Source organism: Gasterosteus aculeatus, chromosome Y, assembly GCF_964276395.1.
Source record: "Gasterosteus aculeatus chromosome Y, fGasAcu3.hap1.1, whole genome shotgun sequence".
In the NCBI taxonomy this organism is placed as follows: Eukaryota; Metazoa; Chordata; class Actinopteri; order Perciformes; family Gasterosteidae; genus Gasterosteus; species Gasterosteus aculeatus.
In genome coordinates, this window is record NC_135709.1 from 13,720,091 (window position 1) to 13,734,554 (window position 14,464).

Consider the following 14,464-nt stretch of genomic DNA (forward strand, 5'->3'; position numbering starts at 1 on the left):
GAAGCAGAAAATGAGGAGAGGAGAGATTGAAATTTAAGCAGGTCGTCAGGTCGTTTATATTTACGCCATCTCCTTTCCGACGCTCGCATGGTGGCTCTCATGGCACGGACCGGTTGAGACAGCCACAGAGCCGGAGGGGATTTGCCCGTCCGTCGTGTCGTAAGAGGACAGAGAGAGTCTAGAGAGGAGGAAAGAGTTGAGAGGAGAGTCTCTGCAGCAGCGTTTGGATGCAAGAGTGAGAAGGAATCAGTTGAAGAGAGAGCTGATAGAACAGAGGATGCCAGCGAGGAGGGAGAGAATATTGCGACGAACAGGTACAGAGTCAGTCAATGAGGGAGGTTTGTTAGTTATAGAGAGTGGAAGGGAGTAAGAGATGAAGAAGTGATCAGACACTTGAAGTGGAGTTACAGAGAGGTTAGTGGTAGAGCAGTTTCTAGTAAAGATGTAGTCAAGGTGATTGCCGGCTTTGTGAGTATGAGGAGAGGGACTGAGTGACAGAGCGAAAGAAGAAAGTAGGTGCAAGAGGTCAGATGACTTCTCTGGGAGGCTGGATATCTGCAGATAAGTCCGTAAAAAATCAACAGTTTTGTTTTAAGCCTAGTACTCTTGACAAAATATATTTACAAATATTGACAAAAATATATAATATTACTAGTGGGTGAAATAAAATATATTTCATCTAGTATATATATATAATATACACAAAAAGCTTTCAGCACTTCTCAATAGTTTCAACGTTACAATGCATCAATATTTACAATTTGCATTCATTCGGGGCGCTGGCGGAAAGTAGTTATCGTAACCAAGGCAACGAGTGGTCTTAGCCCATATTAGCTTAGCTGAACTTAAACGGGAAGCTATTGCATCACTTATAGCCGTTTTATGACTAAACCAATTACAACCAACAACACTCGTACTCTTAAGGACAGAGTACAGCATAGTACAGGATAGTATTGTCACATTTTGTCAAAATATGAAAAGAAAACTGCAACAGTCGAGGCATCATTGCAGCAAAGTTGAGGCAGCTGTCGTGAAGTTGTGGCCACTGCCACGACTCGCCACAGCAACTCAACCCGCAGATAACAGTCGTACTTAAACTGTATTATACTGTCACATGTTGCATACATATGAATACTAAAATTAACGGAAACTGCCGTGGCACCTCTCCCTTAAACTCCCGGTACGTCTATTAACAGCCGTGGCACCTCTTCCTTAAACTCCCAGTACGTCTATCAGCCGTGGCACAGCTCCCTTAACAGCCGTGGCACCTCTCCCTTAAACTCCCGGTACCTCTATCAGCCGAGGCACAGCTCCCTTAACAGCCGTGGCACCTCTCCCTTAAACTCCCGGTACCTCTATCAGCCGATGCACCGCTCCCTTTTGTCGTTGCATGCCTCCGTTAGGTCGTGGCAAGACTCCTTAAACTCGAGGTACCGCTAGAGGTACCTCTCTCGACCGATGAACCGGCCCCTGAATTCGTGGTACCGCTCGAGGTACCTCACTCAGCCGAGGCAACAGGCGAGGCAGTTGCCGTAAACTCGAGGCAGCTGCCACGATTCGCCGTGGCACCGCAACCTGCAACAGGAAGTGCCTCAGCGAGTTGCCGGTGCCACAATTTGCGCTAGCCCTCTCTCCAGCAGATGCTGAGTAACTGTTTATTTTGCCATCTAAAGTAAGTTTATTGTAATGTGAATTGAATGTGAAATGCCTTTAGAAGTAAGCTATATTCTCTGTTAAATTTCCTGTTCTGGTTAAAGGGAGCTATTTTTAGTTGTCACAAGGGTGAACGTTGGTTCCCCAGGTTCCATGAGAACTTACAATAGACGGGTATGGCCCACTAAGTGTCAAGTTAAGCACCCAATGTTTGATGGTGAGGTGAAACAGAGGTATTGAGTAGCCATTCGTGAGGTTTCTAGGTGACTGTATTAATGAAACCATCCCATATAACTGTCTCGTATTTGAATATGTTTTCCTTGTGCTCTGTGTTTATCCTCGAGTAAACAATAGAGGGAATAACAGCTGTACGTGTTTGTTTAACTTAGTCTAGTATATTGGGCTGTTTACCTGGGGTAGGGGCACCTCACCTGTTTATCTAGACCTAGGTAGAGTGGGAGGGGGGGTTACCTCACGCACCCCACACACACTTCAGACGACCACCTACTGAAGCCCACTTTGCCCCGTCTAAGAAGCTACCGTCCAGTCCAGCTGCTAAATAGTAACCTGTTCACTCACCTGAGCACCGAGGCCAAAGGCATTGAGTGTGGGGGACCCAGATCCTGTCCCACTCAGTCCTCTCCAGAGTAAGTGCTTTGTAACCCCTATAAGGCGGCGGTAATAATCCCAACTGTTACATTATGTTACAGCCTTATTCCAAAATCGACTAAATTCATTATTTTCCTCAACATTCTACAAACAACAACCAATAATGACAAAGTGAAAACTGTTTTTTGCAAATGTTTGCAAATCTGTTAAAAATAAAGAACGAAAACATAACATGTACATAAGTATTCACAGCCTTTGCCATGACACTCAAAATTGAGCTCAGGTGCATCCTGTTTCCACTGATCATCCTTGATATGTTTCTACAACTTAATTGGAGTACACCTGTGCTAAATTCAGTTGATTGGACATGATTGAGAAAGGCACACACCTGTCTATATAAGGTATCACAGTTGACAGTGCATATCAGAGCATATACCAAGCCATGAAGTCCAAGGAATTATCTGTAGACCTCCGAGACAGAATTGTATCGAGGCACAGATCTGGCGAAGGGTGCAGAAAGATTTCTGCAGCATTGAAAGTCTCAATGAGCACAGTGGCCTCCATCATCCGGAAATGGAACAAGTTTGGAACCACCAGAACTCTTCCTAGAGTTGGCTGCCGAGCCAGACTGAGCGATCGGGGGAGAAGGGCTTTAGTCAGGGAGGTGGCCAGGAACCCGATGGTCACTCTGACAGAGCTCCAGCATTGTTCTATGAAGAGAGGAGAACCTTCCAGAAGGACAACCATCTCTGCAGCACTCCACAAATCAGGCCAGTTTGGTAGAGTGGCCAGACGGAAGCCACTCCTCAGTAAAAATCACATGACAGCCCGCCCGGAGTTTGCAAAAAAGCACCTGAAGGACTCTCCGACTATGAGAAACAAAATGATCTGGTCTGATGAAACAAAGATTGAACTCTTTGGCCTGAATGCCAAGCGTCATGTCTGGAGGAAACCAGGCACTGCTCATCACCTGGCCAATACCATCCCTATAGCAAAGCATGGTGGTGGCAGCATCATGCTGTGGGGATGTTTTTCAGCGGAAGGAACTGGGAGACGAGTCAGGATTGAGGGAAAGATGAATGCAGCAATGTACAGAGACATCCTTGATGAAAACATGCTCCAAAGCGCTCTGGACCTCAGACTGGGGCGACGGTTCATCTTCCAACAGGACAACGACCCGAAGCACACAGCCAAGATAACAAAAGAGTGGCTTCGGGACAACTCTGTGAATGTCCTTGAGTGGCCCAGCCAGAGCCCTGACTTGAACCCCATTGAACATCTCTGGAGAGATCTTCCATTTTGGAATAAGGCTGTAACATAACAATGTGGAAAAAGTGAAGCGCTGTGAATACTTTCCGGATGCACTGTATGTCATTGTGTCCCCTCTTTTTAAGCTTTAGCAACATGCCCACAGACACATTATTCTTTATACATATTTGTTATACTCTCATTGTCTTTGCTAAAACTGTTGTGCATCTCATGTTGATGGGCTGCAGTCCATATTCCGCTGCACTCGCTCACTTAAGAATGAAAGCAAAGGTTCAGTTCTTTGCATGAGAATCATGCTGTTTATCAATGCAGCACACTACACATCGTCTGTCCATCCAGACATTTATCTGAAAAAAAGCCTTTCGAAGTTATAGCAAAAGAAAACCAGGATGAAATTTAAGGTTTGTGATTATGATAAATAATTATTTCTTTTCAAGTGAGGATGTGCTGTAGAAAGATCTGACAATTCCTCAATTAGCCTGAAATAAAGACATCACAAAGATAAACAGAAAAGAATAGCACATGGCGAAAAAGTCAAAAAAAAAAAAGAAGTAATCTGCAACCTGTGTGACTTGAATGGTTTCTGTCTTAGTTAGACGGAACTTTGTATTTTCATTACGTATGAAAAGCATCAAAGGTTGAATACCGAAGCACAGACTGGACTTTAGCAGCAGTTGACCCCCCGACCCCCCACCTCACCCTCCTCGCTGTGATCAAACAGCCACAACAGAACAACTATGGAGATGCTCAAGTACAAAAGCACGTCATGGGTGTGTATTGAAAATGAATACATACAGTACGTAAAAAAATAATAAATAAATAAATAAAATGCATAAAAATAGCTGTCTTCAGCTAGTTATACCAGTGTACGCAGTATGGAGCAAATTAGGACTATAATGCACTACGTTTTTTTGTACTAGTTGAAAACAAAACAGTTTTTAAGGTATCACAGTATTTTTTTTTGTATGATGGTGTCAAGAATGGCAATGTGGCTTTTATATGCAAGTTCTTTGAACCATAAAATATTAAATTTAGCCTACAGCCAATTATATATGTTTAATCGTCTCTGATCTCAAGGGCTAACAATTATTTTTTATTCATTATTGAATTGCTTTATAATGGTCCTTGGCGTTGTTTATGGCCAATGGCCCTGTAAAGCATCTTAAAATACTTTGTAAGTAAATTTCAGGGGCATAAATGATGTGTCACCGCGTTACACGGGTCGGCTGGGCGTGTTTCTCTGAAAGGGTCTGAAAATCCGGATACCCGCTTTTCCAAACTGTCCCTCAGAAATTCAGCCCATCTGCAGTGTAGTTTTAGAAAAGGTTCAGGTCAATAAAGTGTAAAGAAGCAGCAAAAAGATCAGACTGACTTTCTGCCATTGTCTTTGACATGTTTCACCAAATATTACGCTGAGGATTCTGGGAAGTGGGGTCTTTGGATCAGTAGGTACCAGGCTGGGTGGGGTCTAAGAATAAGGAGAGAGACCATTTTCTGTAAGATAACCAGTGATACTAGATGATAATTTAATCACACACACAATACAATGTAATCACATAACATCTCACACAGTCTTTGTTTTTCACATCCAAACAAGGAAGCAGTGAGGATCCTCTGCTGTCCTCACAGTTCAGGACAATAGCACCAAACACTGCTGCAGGTCAGACCACAGTTCTCCTCTCTGACGCACTCGGGCAGCTCAAACTGAGCCAGCTGCCGCAGGAGTCATGGAATGCGGTGTTCCTCGAACTGGGCTCTTCCAGGATCTCCGATCGGGTCTTTGGTCCCGTGGCTGTCGATGCAGTTGTCCAGCCAGCCGCGAAGGCTGGTGGCGAGCGCCTCGTCGTAAAACATGTCGCCTGGGAGGATCAAGTCGAAGCTTTTTGGTGGCGAGTCAATCATGTTGTTAGTTAGACAAACGGGCGGCTCCAGGAGCCCGCAGTTCATGTGGGTCACAACGGCTGCAACTGCAACACAAGCACCGACTTACTAGACGGGCATCATTCCACCATATTTAACAATGGCATTAACGTTAACTCTCTCTGTATTCAGTGAATGTCTGTAGGCATTGTTGATGTAATATTAGACCAAAATAAATACGGATGCATACCAAGATCAATGTCATTGGCAACTACATGAGCAGCACCACACGGTCTTGCAGTGATGGCTGCGGGGTTATCCAGGAGGTACCTGCACACAGTGGCTCCCGGATGAGACTCAACAGTCACTCAGTCACACAAAACTACGGTTTATTGCTTTACCACCTCGAGAGCGCCTGTCCTCCTGGCCAGTATATGGCCCAGTACGGATCGTCAAAGGGCCACAGCTCGGGCATTTCCGTCCAGAATCTGCAGTTCAGGGTGAACAGCCTAAGTTTGAACTCTGGGGTCAAAATCCGCTGTCCGACTACCTCTGTGTTCTCCGAAGGTTTAGAATCGGGCCGACAGCTGTTTGAGGAGCATCTGGCTGCGCTCGTGTGGCCAAACGCTTTGACGAATGCTTTAATATAACGAGTTACGGTCGTTAAAGGTGTCAACATGATCACACGCGTGAAACAGCTGTTAGCTGCTGAGCTAACGTGCGGTGATGCTAACGCCGGTTAAAGGAGCCGCATGGCTGCTGGTAACGTTAATAGTTCCCAGCCAACCATCACGTGCCAGTAAGGAGCGTTAACTCTATACATTACGACACTGACAGGTGAGAGTTCACGCACTCAATGAACCACCCGAGGTTTGTTTTCTACACGGATGACAAATAATGCCGGACAAAAGGTTCCATCGACCCCCTGAAAATGCGAAACAAAAATGAAGGTTCCGCATAAAAAACGGTTCCTACACAAAAACGTTGCATTTTTGTGTTTATGAATGCATCGAACTGTACACAGTTTTTTTATAGCATAAAGAGTCAAATTGATCATGGATTTAAGTGGCTGTATTAAAAGGTTTTACAAGTTAAAGCACCTCTTATGTTGTCATCTTTTCTGCCGAAGGCATTGCTTTTTTGATGGGGGGGATGGAAGACACTTGATGGATAGTTTTCTCCTGACGTTGCAGTGACCCAGAGTTGACCCGTGTGGCTGTAACCAGCACACATTTGCTCAGGAAGTGTTTTTACAGATGGCGGCTGTCTTTGGGGGGCCGGTGGAGATAACAGCTTGATTTCATCTGGGAATTGCCCATTTGAGTGTCCGATCTTTGCAACATTGTCTTCACAGTTGAAGAATATCAGATGTTCACTGACCTGTGTTTGTGTTGGAAAAATACTACTCAACACTGGTGTAAAATCATGTTCAGTACATTTATTAATAATGCTTGAAAGTAAGAGACAGAATAGACAACACACACAGAAGGTACGCATCAAGGCTTCTGTAGGATATTAGAAACAAATAGTAATGACAATATTGTAAAACCACTGTAATTCTGCAACTGTAATAGAATAATACCAATGCAGTTATGATTGTATTTGATGTAATGTAATCAACTGGAATGCTTGCATGTAATACTTGCACAACCACTGATATTGACTAAGGATCATTCAAAATCCGAGTTACATTGAACTCACCAGAAGACCACTCCCAGAGGTGTGGACACTGACTTTCACACCTTTAAGCATTGTTATAAATACCTGTAGGAACCATTGTTCTCGAGTTCACTGGTGGAGGCGACAGACGGGCACTAGGGATGGTCAAAGGACTGACCTGGGGCCTGTTGGTTGCTGAGACCAGCAGCTCCTCAGCTGAGATGTTCTTTTTACCACAATGCCATCTCTTTTATTAAATACATTTGATTTTAACCTTTGGATCTGTGATGACCTCTGTCTGTCTGGAGTTTCTTCTTCTTTTTGAATACAACATTTCTCAAAGGTTTTTCTCCGCCTCCGAAACTGTAAATAACATATGATAAAACAGGGAGGGCTGTACAACATCTTGAGCTGATCTTCAAAACAAATAAGAGTGTTTTTAATCTTTCTGTGAGGTCACTTTGTTTTGCACTTTTGTACATAAATCTGCCCCCATGAGTTCCCCTGAGATTGTCTGACAATGACGCCCAAAGTACCTTGACAATCAGTTGACCCGTCACACAATGTGTCTCTGTTCAGAGAGCACCTGTGAAGCTATATTGACTGAGACACAACATTATTTAAAGTTATAGTTATTATCAAGTTGCAATTCAGGCGTCTTTTTATATTGCCACATATGATTCACTAGTTTCATAGGAAAGAAAGCACTATAACTTATTTAGGCTACATGATTACAATGCAACAATGTTTCCTGGACCTTGAAGATTCTCAGGCAGGTCATTGGTTCTTTGTAACTTTTCTATCCAGCCATTTATCCCACCAAGCTCTCCTTAATTTGTTAAGATGTTTTTTATGTAATATGTTTCTTTTAATAAAGTGTTTACATCTCTTATAGCATCTTTGATGTTCTATTCAAACAAGATAATGCTGTGCTCCTGTATGACTGTTTGTGAGTGTGTGTGTGTGTGTGTCTCTGCCTAAGTGAGTGGGAGACAATTGGAAAATTCTATAATCTAATTAAAATGCTTTCTTATCTTCATCCCTTGGCACTTCTTACTTTCACTAAACTAAATTGTCAGCTTGTATTCCGCAGAGTTAAAAACAACAATGGTAAGCCTTGTCTTTCTGTTGTTGAGCTCTCTAACAGCTACAAATGTTTGCAGCATTTGGCAAGCAGACGTGTGATTCATTTATTACGGATGTGGTAGTCTAGAAGCAGATGGGACCCCGGTGACCCTTGACCGGTTAGGTTGCCCTGACCAGACAATAGCTGATTTGAAGACAACTCATTCTTTGTTTCTGGTTAGTGAGATCCAGTGGCGTGTCTCACTGGTAGCAGAAATTATTAAGTTAACAGATATTCATCCGTGGGATGACTCCAGCCCAATTAAAGAGCCCACCATTAAAATTCGTGCCTCTACAGATGTCGAGCCGCGGTCAGGTTTATCAGATCCTCCGTGTCAGAGGGTAGGAAAGTATTAGTTGTCCATGAAGACTATTTATCTGCTTCATTAGGACCACAGGAGTCTAATTGGATCCACACTGGGAGAAATATCAATTTCACCGATAACATGGACAAAGCTCTACGACACTGCATAATATATCACTCACGGTTCCCTTAACTGACGGCGCGCTATTGTTGTAAAAATCAGCACATATAAATGCTTACTGGTATTTAAACGTATTTAACAGATAAGTTATACTGTATTTTAGTAGTTGGTTATCGTGACTGTTTTATATAATTGCGTCATATCTTATCTTAGGTTTACATAAACATATTAGATAGATAAACATCTCCAGAAGGCTTTTTTTGGTGTATCCCAGTAGCAAAATGTTAAACAACCGTACATAATCTCACATGATAAACAATGAACGACTGTTCATTACTTGATTAGTTCCGGGCGCGGAAAAAGGATTATATGTCGAACAGGAAACCCGTTTTATGCACACTGAAACTAAAATGTTAGACAAGAGGTCGAATAACTTATTGCACAGCAACCGGAGCCCTGTCTCTCTGTTGTTGAGATCTCTAACAGCTACAAATATTTGCAGCAGAAGCAGATGGGACCCTGGTCCGCCCACATCCTCTCTTCCAACAGACAATATTCTGTGTCATGTCACCTTAAGAAGATACACGAGTCTGAGGTTGTGTTAACTTAAGTCATTTACACTTATAGAACGAATCAAGGTTGAAATTTAAGAAACAACCCCCCCTGCTGCCCTCCACCCAAATAGCTAGACATCTTCATATATTATTCATTTAATTAGCTATTCGATTAGATTAGATTAGATTCAATTTTATTGTCATTGCACAGGGTACAAGTACTGAGGCAACGAAATGCAGTTTAACATCCAACCAGAAGTGCAAAATAGCAAAACGTGTGTGCATATGTAAAGTGTAATAAGTGAATAAATAGATATGTACAGTAAGAAATAGTTATGCAATATGAAAGAGTAAGAAATGGATATGCAATAACAGTGCAAATGTTCAGTGGCTGGAGGAGGGTGTGGCAGTCAAGCCAGGGTCGAGGGGGGAGTACAGTCACTGAGGGAGATGTGTGTGGGGGTGGGGGGCAGAGTTCAGTAGAGTGACAGCCGCAGGGATGAAGCTGTTCCTTAACCTGCTGGTCCGGGAACGGAGCACCCTGTAGCGCCTCCCAGAGGGGAGGAGGGCAAACAGTCTGTGGCTGGGGTGAGAGCTGTCCGTATGTATTCAGTTCATTCACCATTATTTTCAGCAGTTATGTTCAAACACGGAGCAGTTGCATATGCATTTATACACCAGTTTGTGTTTATATATATATATATATATATATATATATATATATATATATATATATATATATATATATATATATATATATATATATATATATATATATATAATATATATATATTTCCAGATATTTCCAGAAAGCAGAATGTGACCCCACCGTGGTTATAAAAATCTCACAATATTGAGAAAAACAATCCATTACCTCGGTGTGTAGCTTCAGCTTCAGATCATGACAATGTTGCAAGAAATGCAGAGTAGATTCAGTATGAGTTACTTTATGCAGCAGCTTTAATAATACATGCACAAATCTATAGTGATGGCACCAAGAAGTGCCGCATAAACACATACAGCACCCTGAAAGTCATCCTGTAGCCATTAACGTGGTTTTCACACGTGGTTGGAGACGAGCGACTCCGTTTGGCTCAGCTCACAAATATGCACAGCGGGGTGCCAGCAGGAAAAACATGGCAGAAAATTCAGAAATCATTTATTTAGAGACAGTACTGTTTGAGTGATACAGATCAAAACAATAAGCTGAACTGAAATGATTCCATCATTTAATTATGAATACATATGAAAGGCGGAACAGTTAAATAATCAAGCGAAATTGCTTGAGTCGGAACTTGCATTCAGATGCGTCGCCGTAGCACTGATTGTGTTACCAGCACGACATGCTTCACTGACAAAGGAAAACTGACAACAACAAAAAAAAACGTAACACAATGCTATCTCTTAGCTTTTCCCGTATAACAACTCCTTTCCCAAGTTATGCAAATACTCCAATTATTATGCTCCGAAAGAATAAAGTTTATGCAAGAGTGAGCTCAATAATATCCTCCGAAGAACACGTAGAAGTACTTGTGTTTTCATGTAAGACAGAATGAGGGGGAGACTGAACTCCCGGTGCATGTTTTCTCTCCTCATAATTATGTTGACAAAGGTTCACAGTAAGTGTAGCATCCCTTCAATTTGGAATAAACAGGCTTGGGAGTGTTTCCAGACAGGTGTACTTTAATTCAGATGAGTGTGCATAGCACCAACACCAACACCAACACCATGAAAACTAAAAAAGGAAATAACAAAGGCAATTTAGCCAGATACAAAATAATCCTTTGACAAATGCACTTTAGCATACATGGATAACAGCACAGCAAGCAACAGTCATTATATGAAATGAATTTATATTAAATACAATGAAATACAATTACAATGAAGCACATACCTCGCTCCGCATATCAAAGGGTGCTATAAAGTGGTAATCCAGGGAAGTCCGCCGCCATTAGCTTAATTTAGACGTTAGAGAGCTGCTAGCAACTTAATAAGTCTTTCTCAAACGTTTACTGCCAAAGCTAATCAAAAACACTGAATGATATAGCACTTCAAAGAACACTTTAGTTAAGGTTACAATGATATTTTTAAATCTCTGGCTCTAAACCTGCATTGTCTTGTGACGTGGCTTCTCATGTCTTCTATTGAACAAATGTGAGCATGAGCGCGAGCGATTAATCACGTGAGCAGATAGTTTGATGTCAAAATAAAAGTCACATAAAATCAAAGTAGGAAACAGGATCATCCAAATAAAAGAACACTGCTAGTGGTCATTTACAGAAAGAATTAAAAAAAAAATAATACTATCAATAATATCAATGTTTGATGACTTTCTCTACATCTGTTCCCTCTTTTTTTTAAATGACTTCTACCATTTGCTGCTTGAAACAAAATAATTCACTGAAATTGTGAAAATGTTATGCTTTAATGGTCTGAAATGTCAACGCGTGGGAACACAAACAAATACCTACTTAAAGCTTTAATATAGATGTAGATATTCAAAGCACTTCCACCCTTTTACAGTGTGGAAGCAGGTGAAATAAGCACCCAATCTGCACTAAATATCTCTATTTAAAATTGAATTAATCTGCTATTGTTTTAGCACGCACCCTTGTTTCGATTAAAACACCCACATCACAGAAGCCATGCAAAAAAGCAAATGATGCCCATGTTCTTTCAACAGCCCTCTGAAGCTGTTGTTACGCACCAGCTCCCTAGAAGGGAGGGGACCGTTGACACGCCGTTGCTCAAGACCCAAGTGTATCACTACAGGGGGCAAGTGGGGGTCGTGGTGCAAGTAGGACACAAGAGTTTTACCGTGTATAGATTACTTTATTATTGTCTAATCACACGGATTGCAGGGAGAAGGGCTGAGCAGAACCAAAGCAATGAAACAAACAAAAATACACAGGCTAGTTCCTATATATAGTGCCGTAGCTTTGGCACGCTAACCAAAAATACAGGTGGTGGTCTGCCCAGGTCTAAGCTAGTGTTCCTAGACAGAGACTCACTGCGGGTGATGTATGCCCATGGGCCTCTAGTCTAGCCTTCCCCGTGGGACGAAAAGGGAAAAGAAGAACACGGTTATTAGCAAACAAAATGGATGTAATAATAATGAAAACAGTTATCAAAAACTAAAAAACCCACAGAACAGTCAATCCACCCCAATGCAAAACAAATGTCTGACCATACAGTATCACCCATGTGGCGCCGGCCTGGGGCCTGAAGACTGTGGTCTTTTGAGCTCCAGCCAGGTGCAGCCACTAACTCAGCCAATCAGGGGGGGGGGGGGGGGGGGGGGGTGGTAAATCCTGTCAATTAGAGAGAAGGGAGATGCACACACACACAAGCAACCTCAACAAAAATGCACATACACACATACAAGGCCCTGCTGTGGAACACAGGGCCGTAACACTGTAGATTAGCTTTTCAAGAAGGGGAACCAAGGGAACAGCACAAGAGCATCGATATATTCACACACACGTGTAGCTTCATGTGAAGAATGTGAAGGCCAATGTGCTTGTTTGAGTTTTGTCTCAGTGCAGCCGCAAATGGATGCTCCAGACGAGCCACGCGGGAAAATCACAGGATCAGAAATTATAATGCACAGGACGTACATCTTATTAAATCAAGTGCTGATTGACAAATGAGCCGCTTCCAAACAGAAACAACAGTCTTCGGCACACGGTGGTCTCTCTCGTCCACATCCCTGTCTATTCAATGGCCGAAAGGAAAAAGAAAGCACCACTGATGTGACACGTTATCTGTTTATTTAGGTTTCTTTTAACTGCCCAAAAAATAAATTGCTCTTCATACAGATGTTTTTTTTTTTAATTATCATCCACAATAATTCAAAATAGTTTTTCACATGCTATGAACTTGTATGGCTGACTGTTAAAGATGGTAATAGGATGATGTCAGAAGATCCAAGTGTGTGTGTGTGTCAGGGGCGTAGGCAGAAATTGTATTTTGGGCTGGACCTTAGAGAGTAGAAAAGAGAATAGCTAAATTGCAAAAACAGTTACACCTTTATTTTGCAATATTCGGCAAAGACAATTACAAAACACTGTCTAAACATCATGTTCAACCAACAGAGCTCAATAAAGGCTAGACAAACCAGCATAGACAATAACCTGTCTATTTTATTCAGGCTAGTCAGCAGTGCAAAGACAGTTCCCCGAAAATAAAAGTAGGCTAAAAGTAAAAGAAATTAAATCAAAATAATAAGAACTCTCAGCAGAGCACGGTTTGAAATAAATAACAACACACTCCATATACCATATACAACCATATACAATGCAATCAGCCTGGTGGAAATTAAGCTTTTGTGCCCAAAAAATAGCAACGCATTTAAACTAAACAATGTAGCCTATAAGGCATACAACAGGTGTGTTGTATAGCATACAGCTATACAACACAGACGCATAGTTAAATCACTTCACAGCGTCCTCAGCCAATATACGAAAGTGATCACACGGGGCCCGCAGAGAATCCTTCTTTGCAAAAGTCTTAGACTGTGGGAGAAAAGTTGCTGCTGCCCTCATTATTCCATACTGATCCTCTTGGAAACGATTGTCCAGCTCTGCTAGCTGTCTGTCAAGGATGTCGTTCCATATGTGTCTTATGTCATCATCATTTCTCACACTTGTTGCTTTCCCCAAACTAGTTGTGACCACTGATCCTGCAAGCCTTGCAGGGAGCTTTCTCACTCTGGTCCCAGCTGTGATGTCCCAGCTTGTGATTTCATTTTTCCGCATCAACTCTTCTGTTAGCTTCATTACTTGCTCAAAATCACACCCTGAATTGTCTCTAAACCGAGCAAAGCTCTCTTTTAGTCCCTTAATAAGATCGATGAACTCAGAAACTGACAATGTTGGGCTTTGTAAACCACGTGTGGCAAAATCGCTCGTCTGAAATAACTTTCCAAATGTGACGAGTAAAAATAAGAACTTTTTTGTTTGTATTGGTTGCAACAGTAACTGCGCCTCAACCTTCGATTAGCCACTGCTTTCAGCATATTCACCCAGCCCAGAGAGTCGTCCAGTCGGAACCCCTAGCAACGATAGCAACCAATTACGTTCCAGAAGGAGTATTTCTACAATTTACTTCATCAGTTCAACATTTTTTTTAGGAAAAACACACACACCAGTCAAAAATAAATCAAATTGATATTAATATATTTTCTTAAATACATTTGAATAGTAAAAATAAACTAAAAATGATTAACTAAAAAACAATTTGATCAATCTTGCCTGGGTGGGCCAGTGAGTAATGTGGGCGGGCCAGTGCCGCCCTGGCCCATTACTGGCC

At 42.0% G+C, this 14,464-nt stretch overlaps 1 pseudogene; it reads right to left on the minus strand.

The window, feature by feature from the left end:
- Window positions 1-5,122: 5,122 nt before the first annotated feature.
- LOC120812195 (electron transfer flavoprotein beta subunit lysine methyltransferase-like) lies at window positions 5,123-6,262 on the minus strand (annotated as a pseudogene).
- Between the last annotated feature and the right edge of the window lie 8,202 nt (window positions 6,263-14,464).